Consider the following 22,130-nt stretch of genomic DNA (forward strand, 5'->3'; position numbering starts at 1 on the left):
GGGGGGGATGGTGGTGCAGAATTTCTGTAAGTAACAGTAAGTGCCTGTACATTGTAAGGTCTATAAAATGTCACTTCAAAAATTCTTTAGTTTGTGCTGAGAATTGAGGATAGTAGACTAAAAGCTACCTGGTGCTTTCATTCTAAATAGATTGCAAATGAGAATTAGTCGAGGCAGGAGACAACTGTAGACTGTCTTATCTGTGTTCCGTTTACCATGTTAATAGATTTTATGGAAACATGAAGATGCAAGGGATATGGATTTTTTTCTGGAGAAAACTAAGTACTTTGGGCATACTAAGCATATTTAACTACTCACTAAGTAAGATGGAGACCTCACTGTAATTAAGATTCTTTCTATTTGGATTTTTCTGTTTGCCTGCATCTCAAACATACCCACATAGAACTTCATCGTTTCTCTTGCATGCATTTGTGATTGTAGATTTGCTCTTGATAGAGTGAACTGTCACTGCAAGAATCAACAAGTGTTTTCACCAAGTTGAGTGAACAAGATTACAACTTGCCAAAAACAGCACTAGCGATGATTAAGTGCATGTATATGTGTTTTATCTTCTTCATTGATGGGCTAAACTGCAATGTATTACATAAAAGGTTAAATTCTGAATATTCAGTATATCTTCTCTGCCTACTGAAGTAAAAATAAGAAAATAAATCATATGCATTTTGTTGGCATATATTACTCCTGAAAATAATGATAGCAGAGGAAAGAAATTGAACTGTATTATCTGCAGAAATTAATTCAGTCAGTGAAATGTCTGACTTTGATGCTTCCTTTGGTCAATTACAGAACATTAAGAAGATATGAAAAGGGGGAAGGCAGCAAAGGGTAACCATACAATGGACTATTTTAAAAGGCTGAATGAACTAAAATGGATTTTTTTTTTTCCACTGGAAAGGGAGAAGATTAATGCTCTGCGGTGTTTTTTAATCCAGTTTTAAATATAAAATCAAGAATGTGTTCATATTGAAGTAGGACAGGGCATTAGTGGGTTTTATACCACGTTTCTTTACTGTTTCGATCTTATTGGATTGACTTGAACATACAAAGTCAAACTCAAATCTTAAAGGATATGGAAGTAAATAGTACAATTCGAATATACCATACATATCATATCAGATTATTCTACTGTTTGTTCTGGTTTTGACCAAGCTAAATTTAGCAGATGCAATCTGGTCATCCATAAAGCACCTGGCATAGTGTCAATTGGGAAGAGAGATTAAACACAATTCCTGTGTGAGTCTCAGTTTGAAGAACTGGCAACAAGGGGTTGCACCTAAAAGGAAACTAGTGGGGAAGGTTCCTAATGGATAACTTTAAAAACCTTAGTCTTTGGGAAGTCTACCTTCCATTTAAAATCTTTACAGAACAAAAAGTAGAAATGGGATAAAGATAGCTGCGGACACAAAGGTGAGAAGCTTTATCAAAGCAGGGAGACAATATCAGATAGGAAGAACTGAAGAACCTGAAGCATTATGATAGCACAAGTGGCAATTTTGAGCACTATAGCACTTAAAAAGGAATAATAAGGGTATTCACTGCAGACTGGGACCTTGAGGTGTTCAATAAGTAGGAAAAAAAATAAATCTGTGTTCTTGTGTAGTGCATCATAGATCTAGGTTATCAATGTGATCCTACCATGAAAAGAATAAGAATGTAATCCTAGTATGTGCAAAGCATTTATGTATATACAGGGAAGTATTAATACATTAAAGAAGACACTAGAAAATCTTGTTGTGGGAAGATTTCCATGAACAATTTTTGTGACATGAATTCTTACATGGAGAGGTTAATAAAACATATATATATGTATGAATTAAAATCCTACTGGGTAAAGGCAGTGATCTTTTTGCCTCCTCTTTGGTTTCTACCATCAGAATGAGATTAAAAGTGTATGTTTAGATAACGTATTTGACTATGACATATCATACCAGTAAAGTGTCAGATTGTGAGGAAATTGCTATCATTAAATCAGTAGTGAAAGAGAAAGGAGTGGAATGCCAGAGAGAAAAACTCTTTAAATAAAGGAAAAGAGTGGCATGAAAGCAGATAGGAGGGACCATGGGCATTGTAGAGAAAGCTGGAAGGTATTTGTTTGACTGTACACTACGTTTCTGATGGAATTTTCTGCATTAGGAAATATCCTACCAAACACGATGCATGTAAAAGAGGAAATATGCAACAAATGCCTTTGATAGCGGTAGATGAAGTTGATTCAGGGTGATTTCTTCTGCCGTGGTGTTAATATATATGCATACATCTAGGGAAAAGATAAACAGAATTTAAATGGAGTCTTGGATTTAAAAAGCCTAACTTACATAGTCATCTAGTCCTCTTCTAGAAAGAATGCAGGAGCAGAGAGTGACTTTTAAAATTTTGTTTTCCTTGTGCCTGGACAAATTAAAATAGGACACTGTAAAAGGAAAAACAAAAACAACAGATTGTCTGAGATGGAATAGGAATGTTTTGAAAACAATAGGAGTATACTTGATATGTAGGTGAGAAAAACAGGATATATGCAAGTATAGATTGTGCTAGAAAAGGGAATCAGACCATATAAATATTTTCTGTTCTCTTCATTTCTATGTGAGCAAGATAGATTGCATCCAGTGTAGTAGCAACTGTGCTTTTTATGTTAAATGGTGGCTCAGTTCAGCATATGAATCTTACTTCTAGAGTCTACAGACATGCACATTTCAGGTGAAATAGGAACAAACAAAATCAAAGTCCTAGATTCAAAAAATTTTCACTTTTATATTATTTTCAGCTGTTGAAATTTAATTATTTCATATAGCTTTCCCCTGGAAAGAACATGAATAGTTTATATTACAAATGCAAAATGTGTTAGGTTTGTTGAAGATAAAATTTTAAACCCACTCCTAGGTGAATATCTTGCGCTTTATATTTCAAGTCACTACATCCTTCTCTGAACAAATCTTTTGCCTTCTTTGATTGTATTCTATAATCCACTATAATCCAAAGAAGTGTAAATTTTGACCAAAAGGTTTGAAGTAGTTGCTTCAGGTCTTTGTTTTTCATTAATTCAAAGTTTTTCATTAGTTCAAAGTTGTTTTTCAGTAATTCAGTTTTTTCTCATATTTGAATGGAACTTCCCAAGCTGGAACATAGGAAGTTCCATTCAAATATGAGAAAAAACTTCTTTACGGTGAGGGTGACGGAGCACTGGAACAGGCTGCCCAGGGAGGTCATGGAGTCCCCTTCTCTGGAGATCTTCAAGACCCACCTGGATGCAGTCCTGAGTAATGTGCTCTAGGCAATCCTGCTTTAGCAGGGGAGTTGGACCAGATGATCTCTAGAAGTCCCTTCCAACTCTGACAATTCTGTGATTTCGTGAAAGGTCATAAATTGTCAATAAGGCACATGCTTCTTCCTGCCTGGTTGTGCTTGGCTCCTCATTCTCCATCTCTTACAGAAGCAGCCTGCCCTTGCTATTGCCTGATAGTATCCTATTTTATGCAGAGGAAAAATGAGTATGAGTTTGTTCAGAATGGTTCCTTTATGATACAGGGAAGGAAATTAGCCATCCTGAATGGCTGGCTAGTTTTAAGTAGGACTAAGGAAGTTATTGGTAAATGCAAACCACCCAAATTTGGTTAACACTTGAATACTGCAGGCACGAGAAGCTCTGAGCTCACATCATTCGGCTGGGCAAGGAAATTCAGTTTCAGGAAAAGGCATGCTATCAGAGTTGAGTTCCCATCACAAGATGATTCGTGCAACTTAGAAATCAAGAGAGTGCTGAGGCCTACACAACCTCCTGCTGGTATCTCAGAACCAGCCCTATGCAGGACTTGACTTTCTGATATATCAATAGAGAGAACTTCAAAGTGGTGTGTAGTGTACTCTGAGTCCCTTTAAAACAAACAAAACCAAACAAAAACACCTTAGTTTTTTATTGCTTGAGCAGTCATTTTGCAGCTTTACGTGAAATATGGGAAAAGATTAGATAAATGAGTGTAAGTTTCCAATGTTACATGTACAGCTGTTGGAAGGAAGGCTTAAGGGAGATAAGAAGATCTTTTACGAGCTTATCAGGAGAAATATAGTAAGATAAAGTGGCCTGATTGATAAATGGGGAATTAAACTAATAATAATCTAAAAAAAAAAAAAAAAAAGACAAAAAAAAGACAGTTTTAATAATAAGAAAAGATGACTGGATAATTGGAAAGTAATGAAATTTTCTAAAATAGCTATGAATAGGCAGTCAGATTAGGGAATACCTGAAGATATTGAGAATAAAAAAATTTAGCGTAGATTTAAGGATGTGCAATTTGGAACATTAAGAGAAATAAAAAAATGCTCAAGTAGATTTTAATGGCTGTCAAGAGTTGACATCTCTGATTTTAATGACAGAATGTTTAGAGAAAGATAAATTCTGGAAAATTAGTTTAGAACCTTGCAGGAATAAAAGAAATCTAGCAAAGCTACAGAAATACAGAAGTCTGTAGTCTGAAAAAAAGGAAAAATATGATGGAAAAAAATACTTTGTGTAAATCTTAATAAGCTAAAGTGAAGCAAAAAAGGGAAGAATAAAAGTATTTAGGTTAGAAATGCATACACAGAACTATTATAATTGGGGAAGTAAAAACAGTTGCTTAACACTGACTTCCCTGTTCTTAATGTTGTATCCCTGGAAATAATATAAATCACACAAAAGAACAGTGAAAATAGACTTACAATTGAAAAAAATAAATTTATCATGCAGTTTCTGCATTCATTCTTTTGTAAAATGAATGGTAAATATATTTGATTTCAATTATAAAAATTTTTTTTAATAGCAATATATTTTTTATATATACTAGGAACAGAAAATGACAGATTATTGGAGGGTCTGTTAAGAGGGGGATATCAATTTATTTCTATCAAAATACTTACTTTAATATTTTAATGATTCAGGTGCCATTAACATTATGTTAATGAAATTCAGAGGTGATTAGAGACTTATAATGTTGCAATAGCAGTGATAACAAAAATTTACTTTTGGTTTTAAAGATGTGACAAGAAAATAGAATAATAGAATAATACTGTATTAGAAAGAGGTTCCACTCAAATATGAGGAGAAACTTCTTCACGGTGAGGGTGACGGAACCCTGGAACAGGCTGCCCAGGGAGGTTGTGGAGTCCCCTTCTTTGGAGATTTTCAAAACCCGCCTGGATGTAGTCCTGAGTAACATGCTCTAGCTCTAGGCAATCCTGCTTCAGCAGGGGAGTTGGACTAGATGATCTCTATGGTCCCTTCCAACTCTAGAAATTCAGTGAAATTCAGTGAAATTCAGTGAAAAAAAAAGTAAATTTTAAATAAAAATGAAAGAAAAATTTCTGTAGGAAAAAAATGAACCGAAATCATACCATTTAAAGGATTGTGCTAATATAGACAATAGATTGAACATGAGCACACAATGAATACAGCCAACACAAAGACAGGTATCATTTACTCATATTTACTGGATAACTACATAGCTATAATGATATTTATGGTCTTATCCAGCATAGGAATTGGAGTATGATATTAGTATTTATTGGGTAGTCCATTATATACTGTAGTATGATAATATAGCTATGCTGTATTAGTTGTTGCAATCATTAATATACGCTGCCTAGAATTAGTATCTACTCCTAATGTCTTGCAAATTAAACTTGTCCTTTCATATTTTGTATGTGCTGCAGTGGCTTGAATTATAATCAGAACCCTCATGAGAAAGATTAGATTATAAATCTCAAAAATGCCATGTTCATAATACCCCAGTGGTTAAATATGGGAATAATTTAAGAAAGAACTTTAATTGGAAGGCTTAAAATAATTTGGGGCATGGTCATTTAATAAAATGTTTCTATCTCATCTTGTAGACATCCACAATGATATTGTTGTGCAAATATTGCAGCTCCTTTTTTCTAAGGTTTCTAACATCAACAGTGTTACATTTTAATTAATTTCTCAGAGCTTAAAAGTCTATTTAGAAGAGAGAAAACATCATCTATAACCTATGTAAGATCTAAATTACATCTGCTCATACCCAAATGTAGAACTCATAGAACAGAGTGGGTAAGGATGAATGACATTATCTTGCAAAAATCATCCTTCCAGTAGAAATCATATTGCTGGTTCAGTGTATTAGATGGCTACTTATTCTAGCAGAAGGACCACTTCATGGTAAATGTAATGACTTCCTTTATGCAGAGCTTTTAATAAGTAAATTAACACAGTCTTTCTTCTAGTTCAAGCAAGACCGGAAATCTGTTGGTGCATTAAGAATTTGGATGAGGACATAAGGTCTAGGGTACCTGTTCATACTATGTAAGATTCAGAACATTTAAGAGTTCCTACCTAGACACCGAGATCCGGAAGCTAAAAAATGGCATGGGATGCAGGAAAAAAACTCACTTCTGAGCTCTTTTATAAGTTTTCCAGATAGCCTAACTTCCATATTGTAAGCAACTTTATTTCAGGAACATTTGTCCCACTTTTAGAATCATTCCATTTACATAACAAGAAGAGGTCAGTAGGATTTGGGTGGGAGGGTGTCTTTTTGTCAATTCACTGGTGCAGTCAGTCCGTAGTTACCTACTCGAGATTAGTATTGCAGTCCTAAAGTTAGAATCTCTTATGGTTTTCCATTACTGCATACACATTTCTAAGTTAAAAATTAATCTGTTCATGCTGATGAGCTAAAAGCATTGGAGGCCAAAGTAATTTCACAGAGATCATATCTTCTGAGTTTTTGGTTCCCAGAGCTCAATACAAATACATGGTGTTAGCTTCTTGTATTATTAGTGTCATGTCATAGTTAACTTTGCAAATCAGTATTAATTTACTGCAAATTTTTTCAGAAACATGCTTACAGTAAATGCTTTTTTCTTTTTTTTAAATGAAAGCAGATTATCCTGTTTGGGAAATAGTAATTATGCAATGATTTTTTCATTCATTTTAATGATTAAATTTTAAATGTCCCATTTTAAGACACTTGGTCTAGGAATTATCTAAAAATTATATTCCCAGTGGAATTGTCTTTGGTTATAGAGCAAATTGTTTAAATTTAAACTTTCCTTTCCTAAGATATTATTCTCATACTGCTACTCACAGTGGTTATTTCTGACAGCATTTTGAATTGCATAATAATTATTTACTTCATATCTATTGGTTCTAAGGTTCTAAGGGCTATTATTTATCTTGTTTTATGTTTTTCTAGAGTTTTTTATTAATGTAACTATAGTTATTGTAGCTACAATGCAGTTAAACAATAGCCATTTTAAAATCCAACCTGTGTCTAACTAATTAATAACTAAAGGCCCCTCACCTTCATGACATAAATATACAGTTGATGTATACTTCTCTTCTGAGAGACAGCTTTTTTTTATTCTTTATTCTGTCTAGATTGCTGACATATTACTGTTGCAGTTCTGAGTCCTGGTCTTGTATTCTTGTTTACCAGGTCTCACAATGTGGAAGGATAAATTTTGTCTAATCCAGTTACTGTCTATTTGTCTTTTGCAATCTTTTGATATGTAATCAGCTGAACTGGAATTTTGTTGCTCAGAAAATCTAATCTCTTCTCAGTGATTTACTGTGAGTCAGGCAACACTAGAATTCACACAACAGATAAAACGCAGTTCTCTGCTCTTCATTTCATCTGCAAAACAGGTTCATAGCTTTTTAGGTGAACTTCTGTCATGCCCTTTGCTGCTCAGCAAATGACCGCATACCATTTTTCTAGGAGTGTTCTACCTCACTGCTTGTGTGTACTGCTTGGAAGTGCAGGGTAATAGAACAAGAGTCAACAAACATAAGTTGCAGCAAGGAAAATTGCTGTTAGATATACAGAAAAAAAAATCTTCCTCTGAGGGTAATCAAATGTATTGGAATAGATCCTTAAGAAAGACAGTGGACAGTCTGTCCATGGAGATGTTTCAAACTTGACTGAACCAAGCAAGGAATTGAACTAGATGGCTTCCAGTGGTCATTTCCAACTTAAATTATTCTATAATTCCATTGAATGTTAAGAGAAATTGCTTAAAGCAAGATTTGATAAAGGGACGTAAGATTTGTTTCCCTTGTTTTGGACTCAGTCCTGCATCATTAAAGATTTTTTTTCTCTAACTGGAACAAGAATATAACAAAAGCCCGTATTGACTTATAATACCTGGGATCTAATTAGCATAGGTACGGAGTGATCACAGCTTCCACTAAGAATGGGAGCTGTGAATGACCAATAATTCTGAAAACATCTATACTTTTTGAATTTGGAATTCAGTCCCTATAGCATTCAAATAATGTATTTTCAACTAAGTGAGGAAAGACATCATCTGTGCTTTGGCAACAATAATCCCTTCTTGCTTAATGAGTGTTTTCTGAATATTAAACTCCTTAAATCATTATCTATATACAACAATAAGCAGTACTATAGAAATACCTAACAGGAAATTATTAATTTTATTCTTGGTCCTGCATTACTATGGGAAATAGTAAGGTCTGGTTGTACATATTGAATGATGCACATACAAACTAAAATTGAAGACTTCTGTCATTCACTAAGAAGTTTTTACCTGGTGGAACCAGGTAGAAGACAAGAAATGAGAAAATATTACTTGAAATACTGTATGACTTGCCTACCTAATATGGCACTTTGTAAATCTGAATTCTTCATTAGGTGCTCGTGAGCATAGTAGTTCTCCAATGTAACAGGTATTTCTGGAAAATCAAATTAAGTTGCAATGGCTAATAGTATGCATGGATAATTTAAGACTTAAAAAAACCCCTTGATGTTATGCACAATCCAAAATTATAGTATGAACTCAATAAATTAAAAGATAAGTTTTAAAAGGAATCACATTAGATTAAGAAAGATAATGCTTGGCATGGGCAGCTATCGAGTCTCAACCATCTCTTGTTGTGAGGACTGTCAGATAAAGGAATGTTGGTGCTTTTAACCTCAGTTTCAATTACTTTGAATTTAAAGGTATAATCAAGCACTTTTTGGGGACCAACACTGAAGCAAAACCAAGGTTGTATGGTTATTTTCACCTAATACTCTTTCTCGGGAAATCTCTTTCCTCAGTGTGATCTATGCTGCTGTTAGAATCCTCAGATAAACCTCCATTAACTTTCAGTGGCTGAACAAGACTGACAGAAGCAATATAATTACATCTACGAAGGAACGCCACAGGTGTTTCTAAGACCTTAGGCCAAACAAGCTGGAATACCCCAAAGCTGCATGAGTTGTGCTGTTAACATCCAGGATGCAGAGACTGCATGGAAATTGTCTCTTGACTGTCTTTCCTGGAGCAATATCACTCTTAAACTGCACCCAGGAGCTGTTTCAGAGGATGTTGCTTGGCATAGGGCCAAAATCATACCAGTGCTCTAATCAGCTGCTGATATTGACAATTGCAGTTCTATTTAGTTTTCCCCTTATGGTCAAAACATTACTGTCCAAAAGGTCAGGACTTTACCTGATGTAAACATCCATAGATTGCATTCAGCATTCAAAAGAAGGATATTGCTACGTTCCACAATACAGAGCCATTCCAAAAATGGCTTGCTTAGAGCCAGGCTCATAGCTTTCATGGTAGAAGCAGTTTAACACTTCTCTAGTGGGGTATTCAAGTCTGGTGGAAGGCTTCTGTTTTTTTAAAGAGCAGATCAGTCTAGGCAGAACTCTTGATTGTTTCCATGGCCTAATACATCTTGGATATCTTTGTTGAGCCCTACATTATCCTCTGACATGAACTGAGTCCCTACTTCTTGCGGTATTCAGAAGATACAGTGTAAGTATAGAAAAAGGCAGATTACTGTAAATATAGAATAGACATGGTTTCTTTGGGTTGATCAGATTGTGACTGTCATTAATTTGTATAAAAAGTGAGGATGAAACACTTGTTTTACAAGCTTTTTCAAAGGTTTAAATATTATAGTGCATTAGAAGACATTAAACAGAATTGAGTGAAATAGAGGTTCCAAGAAGCAGATTTTAACCAAATTCATGGGCAACATATGCAATTTTAGGCACAGACATAGTCAACTGTGTTCTGCATTGACTTTGAATCTGGTATTGAGAACAAAGGTGCTGGGGTAGAAAGAAAATGATCAGAAGTGGAAACACAATCCAGATGAAAGATTTTACATTTTTAAGGAAAACTTATTTTCCTAATAACAGGTATTAGAACAGGTAATCCCCAGAATGATTTATGGATGGGCGTGTGGGCATATGCCACAATATATCTTTAACTTGCAGCTGTGTGAGTGGGCAAATCATTTTACACCTCTGTTCTTCCTACTGTGTTTTTTCTGGCTAATTTATGTAACAAGGTAACAATGTCTTTAGAGTAAGGACTGTTTCTCTTAGTGTGCTCAGTACACTCAATGCACCCAGTATAAATCTTAAAGCCTCTGGGGGCTACCATTCTACAAGCTAAAAGAGTAAATAATGAGAGACTTACATGGTAAATATAATAAGAGAATGATGAATTTTTCACAAGATGAACACATTCTATGTTTGTCTATTTTTACAGTATATTCACATACACTGTATTCTGAAGAAGATAGATAAGTATGTTCCTAGATTTTATTTTGGAGGAAAAGGAAAAATGAAAGTTTATAGAAAATAACGTGACCATTGAGATGGTGCATGCTTTTTTAGGTACAAGCAGATTTCTTCATGAACCTTAGTCTTAGAATATTTACATCACATTGTCTTCTTTTCAATTTAGATTGGTGCTTCAGCACTCAGTGAATTCCTCTATTCTTCCATCCCTGTACATTTTGAAACTGCTTTTCATCAATTTGACCAATATACATTGGAAAGTTGGTGTGAATAAAACCACTGAAAATTCCATAATCTTTGTTGCAGTTTCAAAACGTATATATTTATATTTTCATGGATGAATACAGATGTTAAGAATGCACATTCATATGAATGCTTTATTTTGCAAAGGGAACCCCTTAAAACACTTACAAGTTCAATTTTAACATTACCTAACAGTGAAGTGTTTGGATTTTTTAATATATTATGCAGAGTAATGTAACAGTTCTTTGTAGCAGTTTTGATTTATATTTTGGTTTTATGCTGCATGGAAATTTTGACACGAGAGATAAATGCTCTTTTAAGATTTTAAATTCAGATTGAAACCTCTGTATTTCTGGTAATCAGCACTTAGCTGAATATGCAGTTCTCCATCTTCCTTCTGCCCTTTGCATGTTTTTATCTAATCTTGCATGAATTCATTCAAAATATTTTGAACTTTACAACAAATATTTCATAGTTTGATATATGTAGATTTGTTTTAAATGTTAATATGACCATTCAGAAGGTCAAAATGTATATTCCTATCTGCAAAGATACTAGTGCAATTAAATCTGCTTGACATTTTAAAATGTTAGCTGTTGTACATTGTTGTTCAACGTAATGAATTGACTTGGCAAGAAATATAAGTAGATTTTATTTTTGTTTATTTAAGTGTGAATTGGACTGCATGAATGATAGCACTTTGCTGAAATTTGCAATGTTGAAGACATTTAGTGAAAAGATTGCCTAATATCAAAACTTACAAACAAGAAGGCCATAGAGAGCATTAAAGATATAAGCAAGAAAATTTGGTTGCATTAAGGGAAAATGTATGCATTTATTTGACTTTTAATGCAACATATAATTTTCTGTTATGTTGAAAAGAAATGGTGGTGTGTAGCTCCAGTTGCCTTCTGGAATTTCTTGAGATTTCAGGAATTGTGTTTGTAGTCTGGTTTTGAATCACAAATTACATAGGCTTTTTAATGCCTGCCTCTGTTGCTGATGTTATACTTACAAATTCAGTGCTCCTGCTGTTCTAAAATAGACACCTTCAGGTCTTCTTTAGGAAGTGGGATTCTTTTTAATTGCTTCATAACCCCATGTTATTTCCTAATTTACTCTTTATGGATACATTGGAGAGTTGTTCTTTTTTATCCCTAAAATCAGTTTTAAGCAATTCCTAAAGTTGTATTCCTAGAATCAACAGTAATTGTTAGTAATTGGCCATGCATAATCAGAGTGTAAAGTCCTAGAGTGTCTGGTGTCACCTTTTGCTTGTGTTTTTGAGTGCTCCTGTTAAAACTCTCAGTTCTGGAGCTTTCAAGTTGTAGTCTCCTACCAGTGGAACTCGTACTACAATAGCCAAATCCATTCGCACATATACCCTTGTTCTAAAGTCATTAATAGTACAATCTAAGTATCTACTAGTCATGGCAATATCACTGGTATGTTCTCAAAATTTACATACTTTACAGAAGTGTAGAAGGATGCTACGCTGCCACGTAAAGCATCTGGAGATGGGTTCACCCGAGAGAGGATATGCTGTGTATGATTAACATTAAGGGTCTCAGTACATCACATTGCATAGAGAAATACCCTGAACAAAGACTTCTGGTTAAAATGGAAAGGAAATGAGGCATGATAGTTCCAGTCCTTTGTTAATATAGGGGTAGTTAAAATACGCAGTTATGGGTAGAAATCCAGTTCTATCCCTCACTATCTTTTTATAAAGAAGAGTTATGAAAGAGTGCACTATATAAACACATATCTGATGTATAACTACTGCTAGGATACCTAGACTACTTTGACAAATCTTAGGGGGCAGTTCAAAAAAATCTGGGTTTTGTTCTATTTTATTGAGCATTTAAAAACAGAAAATCTGAATTTTGTAATGACATCATTAATTTTGAGTAATAGTTTCCTATATGACACATAACCCTAGAGTAATAGGTAGGTAGGACTTATAAGATCACTAAGATGTACAATTAATTGCTTGCATTTCACCTATCTGAAATGATTAATATTTCTTCCCTAAGGAAGAATGTTATTATTAAATAATTATTATCCATTAATAGAAATCACATTGCACAAAATAGCTTTTAAGTAGGACAACAGTTTTCTGCAACCAGAATTTGGAAAAGATGGGAATGTTTCATTGAGTAACTATGTTTGCATTCATAATATAAATTGTACATAAAACCTTAAAAATTGCCAGTCTTAATAAACTGTGTTGCATTTTATCTTCTGTATTATCATCTGTATGAACTGGGATAAAGTTACCCAAAAAATTTCTCGTACAACCAAACTGCAATTACTGCCACTAAAATTATGAGTTGATAGTTTTAAAAAATCCATTTATTTATTTCCATCACAGCAGAACACATTGATTCTTTCTTTTATCTTTTTTTTTTTTCAGTCAGCAGTTCTTACTGTGGAAAATCTTGCAGAATTTATCTTTGACTGTTGGTGGGAACTAAAAATGTTGACCAAAGATCAGAAATAGTTTGTGTCTATTTTGTATATTAGACATATTTTTTTCACCAATTTTCAATTAACCCTTGTTTGGCTTCACCATTCAGCCACAGTAGGTGGAGCTGATTGTTTCCAGTTCCTTACAATGCTGAATTGTATAGCTACATCAAGGTGGAACTCAGTGCCTGGGAAGACTCAAACAGCCCAAATCTGGGAACTGAAACCAGTGTATGTAATTTAAGTTCTCTACGTAGAAGTCTATTTATGACTTTTCTAGCATTGTTCCCAGAATCTTCCCGCTGAATATAAATAATACTTTAATATTCTTCTTTCTCCACATTGCAGAACCAGCTCTATGCATTATTGCCTCTTAGATGAATTTCTATATTTTCCCTACTTCCACCTTACCATCCATTCTTCTTCTTTAATGTTGTAAAGAATGTTACTGGATTCTGCTCTTTAACGCCTTGGCATTTTAGTTTTCTGCTAAAGAAGCTGCTTCCAAAACCTACATCTACTGGCTCTTCATTGTGTCTGTATTTCCTTTTCTGTTCCCCCGGGAATCTTTATTTCTTAAACAGTTGTGTGTATCTTTTTTCTCATTATTTATTAATTTTTCCAGTGTCTGCTTTTTTCTTCTCCTCTTTGTTATGTCTTCATCATCCTCTACACTTGTCATTTTTGTGTTTTGCCTTGGTTTTAGATTATCTTTTAAATTATCATGTCATGTAAGTTTCACTTTCTCCAAATTCCTCCAGTGTCATTTCTTCCTATCTCCTCTCTCTTTTTTTCTAAGAGATCCAATGTCTGTGTGCTTTCTTTATTATTTTACTATTCTTTTATATCTGAACTTGCGCACTATGCATTCCAGTTCAATTCAGTACCTTCACTACTGGCCAGCATAAGAAGTGACAAAAGGTTTTAAGATATGTATAGGTGTTGATTCCAAAAGAGGCTGGCCAAATAAGGACTAGAGCTACAGACTTTAAAAATCTTATTAAAAAATACTATATATTCTTTTTCAGTAAGAACATGGTAGCTTCCTGCAAAGAGTCATACTACTTCTGCTGGCTGAAGTTATTTGAGTTACACACTTCTGGCTTGGTTTTTTTTGTTTGTTTGTTTTATTTTCATGTTTTGTTTTCTATGCAAATGAATTTTTTACCAAGTTTTTTAAAGAAATTATTAGTCAGTATAGTATAGAAAGGCATTTAATTCACAAATATAATTGCTTTGGTAATGACGTTGTGAATTGAAATAAACCTTTTAGCCAGGGAACCACATTTTGTTGTCATTCCTGTGTAAGTCCTTTAATATAATTACATATTTGGGTTTTTTTTCCTGATTTTGATGTAAAGTACCATCTTACAATGGAAGCTTTGTTACATGTGGACAATATAGCTGGTATTGTAAATCAATATCTTTTGAAAGGCCTGAAAGCATTACACTTCTGCCACCATTTCATACAACTAGAGCTTCAATTATTCTTAAAATGCAAAGATACATAAACTTTGTTATATTTTACAATAATGTACCTATATGCCACTATCATTAAACCCAAGAAAGGTTGAATTCTTTGTTGTGCATGCTCTCTTGGACAGTGAAGACAATAAATTATGTTCCATCTCCTAACATTTCCACATCTTATATTTACTCCTGACTGTCAAGCTAAATGAAATTTGCTATGATAAAAGTTTTATCTTCTTTCTTCATAAGTCAGTCCCAAATCTCTGACCAGTTTCCTTATTGAGCCCTGGAGACTTATAACAATTATTGCTATCATATGTTTTTCCTGTCAGTTTGATCCATCCTCCCAGTTTGGGCAGAGTCTGCTTTTCTGGTCATTTTGTATAACAGATATTTCTGAGATGAGGAGTTACATTATATATTATTTCTTTCTGTCTGTGTTTTCTTTCATCTGAACTGTGCATTGGGCTAAACTATAACTTTTACAATCAGCTTGCTGTCAAAAGCAGCTTCTAAAAAACCCTCATTTTATAGGGGGAACCATGCTTGTTGGAGCTCACGCTCAGACTGCTGACTGCAAGTTATTAAGAATGTGACAAAAGTCATACTGGGTCAGATTGGAAAATTAGTTTCCCAAGTATTTTCTCTCTAGTAGTTGCCAAACCCACCCTGTCCCAATTGCTGTGAGGATAGGGAACATAAAAAAAATATTAGGATATTAGATGTTAGGAAAAATTTATTCACTGAAAAGGTTAGCAAGCATTGGAACAGGCTGCCCAGGGAGTGGATGAGTCACCATCCCTGGAGATATCTAGAAGATGTGAGATGTGGTAGTTAGGGACTTGGTTTAGCAGTGGACTGGGCAGTGCTATGTTAATGGTTGAACTTGGTGATCTTAAATGTCTTTTCCAACCTAAACGATTCTAGGATTCTACTGTCCCTTCCAACACCATGGATGGCCAAAACCCACCTGAATTAAATCTGGTGAGGGACATGGAGGGCAATATGGAGGGCTTCTGCAAATACAGCAACAAGAGAACCAGAGAAAATCTGCTGTGTGGGGCAGGGTGTCTAAGGACACGGAAAAGGCTGAAGTTTGCAATGCCTTCTTTGAGTCAGTCTGGAGCAAGAACAATAGCCTTTGTGGAAGAGGATCCAGTAGGGAACATTTAAACAAAATGGACCTGCATACGTTAATGGGATGTGACAAGAAGCACCTACAGTGCCTGGGAACTGGCTGATGTAATTACAAGGCTACTCTCAATTATCTCTGAAAGGTCATGGCAACAATGAAAGGTTCCTTAGGACTGGCACAAAGTAACTGTTACTGCTATCTTCAAGAAGGGCAAGACGAGAATCTGGGGTACTACAGGCCAGTCAGGCTCATCTCAGTCCCTAAAGGGTGGGCAAAGTAGGTGACTGAGAGTAGTCAGCATGAGTTTACAAAGGGGAAATAATGCTTAGCCAAGCTGATTGACTTCTCCAATTATTACTACTACTACTAATAATAATAATTATTGAAAGACCATATCTGGCATATCAGAATAAACAATTAGCGGCCCACCATTGTTAACTTTGCCACATCAGCAGCATCTGTTCTCGCTCCCTATTCCCTCCCACAGGAGGAGGGAGAGAAACAGCCAATGTTGTCACTGTTGCTGAATGCCACTGTGCTGTCACCATTTCACTATCACCATTACTTCTGAGATCATTCCTTCTAATTTTGCTCTCACATCCAAGTAAGCATTATGGCTTATACCTCTTAAATATATCGAGTATATATGTTAACCACATCTATGTCTCCCACTCTGTTTTCTCTCAGGGACCCTTCCTTGACTTTGGCTACAGTTCAGTTCTTGCTGAAGCTGTCATGTAAAAGTCAAGAAAAAAAAAAGACTGGGAAACGCCCTTTGTGTCTTGTGGCCCAATAAATAAAATATTATAGTTGCTACTAACACGTCACAGGTATTGTACTGACTTCACAGGGCCTCAGGACTGAGGCTTGCCTGGATTGCCTTCTCTGAACTCATCATGGCCTGCCTGAAGCTTTGTTTTATCCTGTTGAGCTGTAATGACAGTTTACTTAGTGACTCAGTGGTTATGCCTAATTTATTTTAGTTTTGCTTATTTATATTTACAACATAGTGATGTAGAGGAATACATGCTTGATATGATAACAGAGATCTTAAAATAGGGGGGGAGATATTGTAGAGGTGCAGGATGATATGAAAAGGGATCCATGCTTACATTGGAGAACCCAGGGCTATAAAATGTTCAGTAAAAATCAGTAAAAAATTCAAATCTGGGAGCAGGAATAAACCAGATAGAGAGGTAACAATGAAGAACTAGTAGTTACCATTTGTGCAACATTTATGTATGTTAAATTTCAGTGCAACATGGACTTGCAGACAGTGAAGAAAACAAGGTGTAGAATGTGTTAGCAAACATATTAAAATGATCCCAAGCAGATCCTAGAGTTAGGAGGAAGAAACCATAAACGTTATAAACATTAACTTCCCAGCAAAGGACTAAGGACATAACATGTTTTCACTTTACCCCCTCTCCCCAGTTCAAACTGAAGACATCAACCTAGGGCCTGGCAGGAGAGCAGAGGAGTGACTGTAACATTGGAAAATGGGGTAGCTATTGTGCGTAGCTTTAACTATATTATTATTATTGAGACTTTTTCATAGAAAGGTATTATTTTATTTTCTTTCAGTTTTCTATTCCTATAATTAGATCTGGACTATTAGTAATTCATTGATCAGACTTTTAGGATTTCAGATATACTAACTAAATCTTGGCTTTACGTAAGAGCTGTGATTCTTTGTTGCCCATAGCAGTGTTTTAGTATTACTCTTTACATTATCTACTTCCCTTTTATTACAGAATCATTTCATGAACCACAGGCACTGAAAAATTAAGTTTCAGGATAGTGACTTTGTGGGGATAATCCCCTTGTTGCAGAAAAAAAACCCACATAACTGGTTCCCATTTCTCAATCTGAAGCTAATTTCTAGGTATCTACCAGCTGCTTGTACTAGAAGTGCCTTAGATTCACAGGTCAGGATCATTATCCATTCATGCTTCTGGCCTTTGGTCTTCACATGACACTGAATAGATTTAATGAGCAGGTGTTTACTGACATTCCTAGCTCCAGTGATAGCACGCTGTAACCTTTAACCTGCCACTTCAGACCTCATTTGGTGCAGCACAGCAGTGCGGTCTTGACTCTTATTATGAAGACTGTTGCTAAGGCATGAGAAGGTATGTGAGCTAAAGCCACATATGACAATAGGAAGAAGAACACAGTTAGGACTGAAATTGTTGAGATGGTGACATTTAGGAGCTCAAAGATTCAAGGGAAAAACTAGGAATATGTAAGACATAAAGGAAAAATCAGTGAGACTAAAGATAGCAATTTGGCAAGAATGAGGATTGGTCCGTTCTGAGAAGCAGTGGAGCCCACCTTTCCCTAGTTGTCTGAGACTGGCTGGCCACCATGCACATCATATATGTCATTATAGCAAAGTTTTGCTGCATGATGTGGAAGATACCCGAACAAAAGAGACACAGTGAATAAGGTTATGATTCCTAAATGTCAGATGTTGAAGCTACATCCGTATCTTGGTAACTTGCTGTTTAAGGATGAGGTTTTGTTTTGGTTTTCTTCCAAAACAGTGAATTGCATGAACGAAACCATAGGAATCCTGAGTTCTCTGAATCACAAGATGAAAGTTCAAAAAGCACATCTAGCACACTCAGCAGATAGAAATCTTAGGAGCATTATTGAAGCTTACACTAGCTAGGACTTTGATCAATCGTGTCTGTGTACAACAGCCACCATACATTGGCAAAAAACTCTTCTGTCTATTGTCTACATGGCAACATGTAGTTTCATGACTACTTCCTTGGTGCAGGAAAGTGATTGTTCACATTTGGCTCTAATTTAAACATCAAATATTTGCTCCACAAACATGTGAGTTCATGTATAAATCCACGCACTGGTAGGAAAGACCTAAGCAATGTATGTAAAATATGTCCTTTCATGGAATCTCTTCAAACCACAGGGGAACCTTTCATTCATCCACACTTGGGCAGTGAGCACCGTCAGAAGAACACATAGCCCAAGATCTCTGTACTGTGAAGGCTTGCCAATCATATGTTAGTAGTGTTCAGGAACTCAGACTGCTCACGTGTATGTATCCCACGTTTCTTCCAGGCATTGCAACTTCAAGCACTCATGACTGCTGTTTGTTACTGCAGCAGTAAATTAAATGACCCCTTATTTTGCAAATAAAGAGCCACTCTTTGTGGGTGCTACATCATCCATGATCCAAATTTACCTCTTGGACTTTTAGCAGTCCAGCGGACATCCTCAGCTGTAGCAGACTTCAATAAATTATATACAGGTAAATGTCCTGATGCTGATAGCTTGAGACTAAGGTATTGCCCATCAAAGAGTGTTATGTCTTCTGGCTCTAAAATCCATTTTGAATGACTAGTTGTTTTGAATACATACTGGAAATTGTTGATAGTGAACAGGAACTATCCACAGGCAACAAGTTTTGTTACTGAATGTCAATCTAGAAAGTGTTTTGAATTATGAAAGTCTTAGTTCAGTCTTTTAAACACTGTCAACACAGGAATCTCTAACTCCCTAATGGATAGATATTTTTTACAATAGATTTATTTGAAACACCAGCAAAATATTTCCCTTGAATTCCAGTGATTGTCATCTAAGTACTAAGATGCTAATGCTTCATAGGATTACACAGTATCTCTTCCTCCCTGGTATGGAACACTTTTTAGTAACAAAAAGGAGTTTATCAGATTGATCTAGCAAAGCCAATGTAAAGCAATTTTAACTAGGTTTTCTCATGATTTAATTTACTCAGAATCAAGCTGTTTCGCACTTCTAGAATAAAGAAATCTGAGCAGTTGGTTCAGTAAGCAGCATTGCAACCTTGGCTTTCCAATGCGAGGTTACAGAATTTTGTTTTATTTTGTTTTATTTTGTTTACTCGTTGAAAGTGTATTTTCAGTCTAACTAAGGTTGACCCTTTACTTTGGGACCCTATTCCTTAGCAGCACTTGGATATCCTTCCTGATGAGCATAGTCTTTGCATTTATGGGCACTTTTTTGCTGATGTACTTTTCTCTGAATGCAACATTCCTGTATTTATTCTTTCTGCAAGACATCCTTTGTAAGATTCAGATTTACTGATGATTAACTTCAAAATGTTTTACATAACAACATCATTTTCTGGCTTATACCAGATCAGGAATTTGTTTTTCTTCTTCCCTCCCCCCTAAATCTCAGTCTGCTTTTTAAAGTCATCCTGTCAAATATTAGGTGTTTGCTATTTACTGTATCACTATATGCTATATTCAAAAGTAATTATTAGAATGGGGGTTGCAATTTAATTCCAACTACTCAGTTTTATTTCAGAGACTTTTGAGGAAGATAAGTAAACAGAAACCAGGAAAACTTCAATTAGAACATAAAGCTTATTGAACAGTATCAGTGAATTATTTTATTGTCCTAATTTGAAATTCATGTTGATCATCTGTGTTTGCAATTTTTTAAAAAAGGTATATACTTAAAAACTATAGTATGATGTTATATTTTCAGGTATTTAGTTGTTGATTAGCCATTAGCATTTATCCTTTTAAGGTAAATTAGGTAATTGTCATCAAAGTTTGTTATTGTCAATGATGTATCCTGGAGGACACAAGTTTAGAACCCTTTCCCCTTCATTACCAATACTTTTGTGTGTATATTTGATACAACTTCAGTCCTCAGTGGAATAAAAATCCCATCAGATTTTACATTTTAATCTAATAGAGAAAAGATGACACTTCTCATTTCAGCTTTGTGGAGTCATTGTCATAGTCGTATGTACAAAATGTGGTCCAGTGCCCTAATTAATTTATTTGTTTATCAAATGGCCCAGGCACCTCTACCTGGGTGCATCCAGCCAGAGAAAGGGATGTCCTCATGGCTTCCCCACTTTGGGGAGCCTTCTGTACAGGCTTTCCCACTGGATATCTGATGGCAGCGTGGCCATTTGAGGTAGTCTGAGGGAAGTTGGTGCTGCAGTGTTTGATACATGCGCATAGGTATTGTTGTTTCAAAGCATAATTTTGCTTTGAATTTTAAACAACTTCTGGGTTGTTAATCTTACTCTTTCAGAAAAGTGAAATTCATAAAGTATTAAGAGCATAGGGGTTACACTGTAACAGAAAAATAAGGTGTTTAAAACAGAAAGAGCACTTCAGCAGATTGCAGCCTGAATTCAGTGCCACACATTAAATATCTCCTAAGCGCACCCAGGTTCCTTTTTCCTGTGTCTGACCATGGGGATGGCAGATTGATGCGTCGTCTGTAATGGAAGGCTCCCCAGAAGTAGTCTCTATGAGGAACTGAAAGGTACCAGGAGTTTCTCAATGCCATTTTTAAGACATGCTTTGGCCAGATGACTGTCTACCTTATGTGTATTCTGAAGACAAAGTAGTTCATTCTATTTTGAATTTCATTTGTGTAAAAGATGGTTTGGCGTCATTTTACAGCCTGATTTATTGTTTCTAAAAATGATAGCTTCTTAGGCTTGCTCTTTTTTCTTTCTCCCCCTGTCCTCCTTCCAGCTTTGCTTATTTTGTAAATGAGTACTTCTTTCTGTTAGCTGTGCAGGACTGTATTCCAGACCTTAAAGACTTTTCTTTTCTCTCAAAACCCTACAGCTTTATCCACAGCAGTGACAGGAAACCTGGTTATAAGTTTGGGATGTGAGACGAAGATACAAGAGGACTGAATAAGTTATGTATTCTGACATGGGTTTTTGTGGAATCTTGAGAAAATCTCTTTAATTCCTTGTTTCTTACTCCTTTATCTTTAAAACAGGGAGGTACACCTGGAGTTATTTTGAAGATTACTGTAGCTTATGCATGACAGTTTGAAAGTGGTTATCTCATCCATACAGCTAAATCTGTCTCTTGCTTGGTAACGATGTACAAAAACATATTATAAGTTAGAAATCCTTACTCGGGTGCAGGGATATGAACAAATTCATAGAAGCTGTACTGTTGAGTAACTGGGCAGTATGTGCTACTTTAAGCACTGAAGCCTAAAACCAATAAGATTAATCTAGAGTTCCATAATGTCTCCTGAAGAAAATTACTTTGGGAGTTAGAAGGCACTGCAGAAAAATACAAACACTGCAATTTTTTTTATCAAAGTAATTTCAGAAGAAATTTCATCACTGATCTAGGCATATATTAGATTTCACCTTTGTTCCACGAGTGCTTAAAAGATAGAATAACATTATATGCAGCCAAAAATATATTAATTGAGCTTGTGTAACGCAGTGT

The sequence above is a fragment of the Calidris pugnax genome, unplaced genomic scaffold (genome assembly GCF_001431845.1).
Source record: "Calidris pugnax isolate Ruff unplaced genomic scaffold, ASM143184v1 scaffold8, whole genome shotgun sequence".
Classification (NCBI taxonomy): domain Eukaryota; kingdom Metazoa; phylum Chordata; class Aves; order Charadriiformes; family Scolopacidae; genus Calidris; species Calidris pugnax.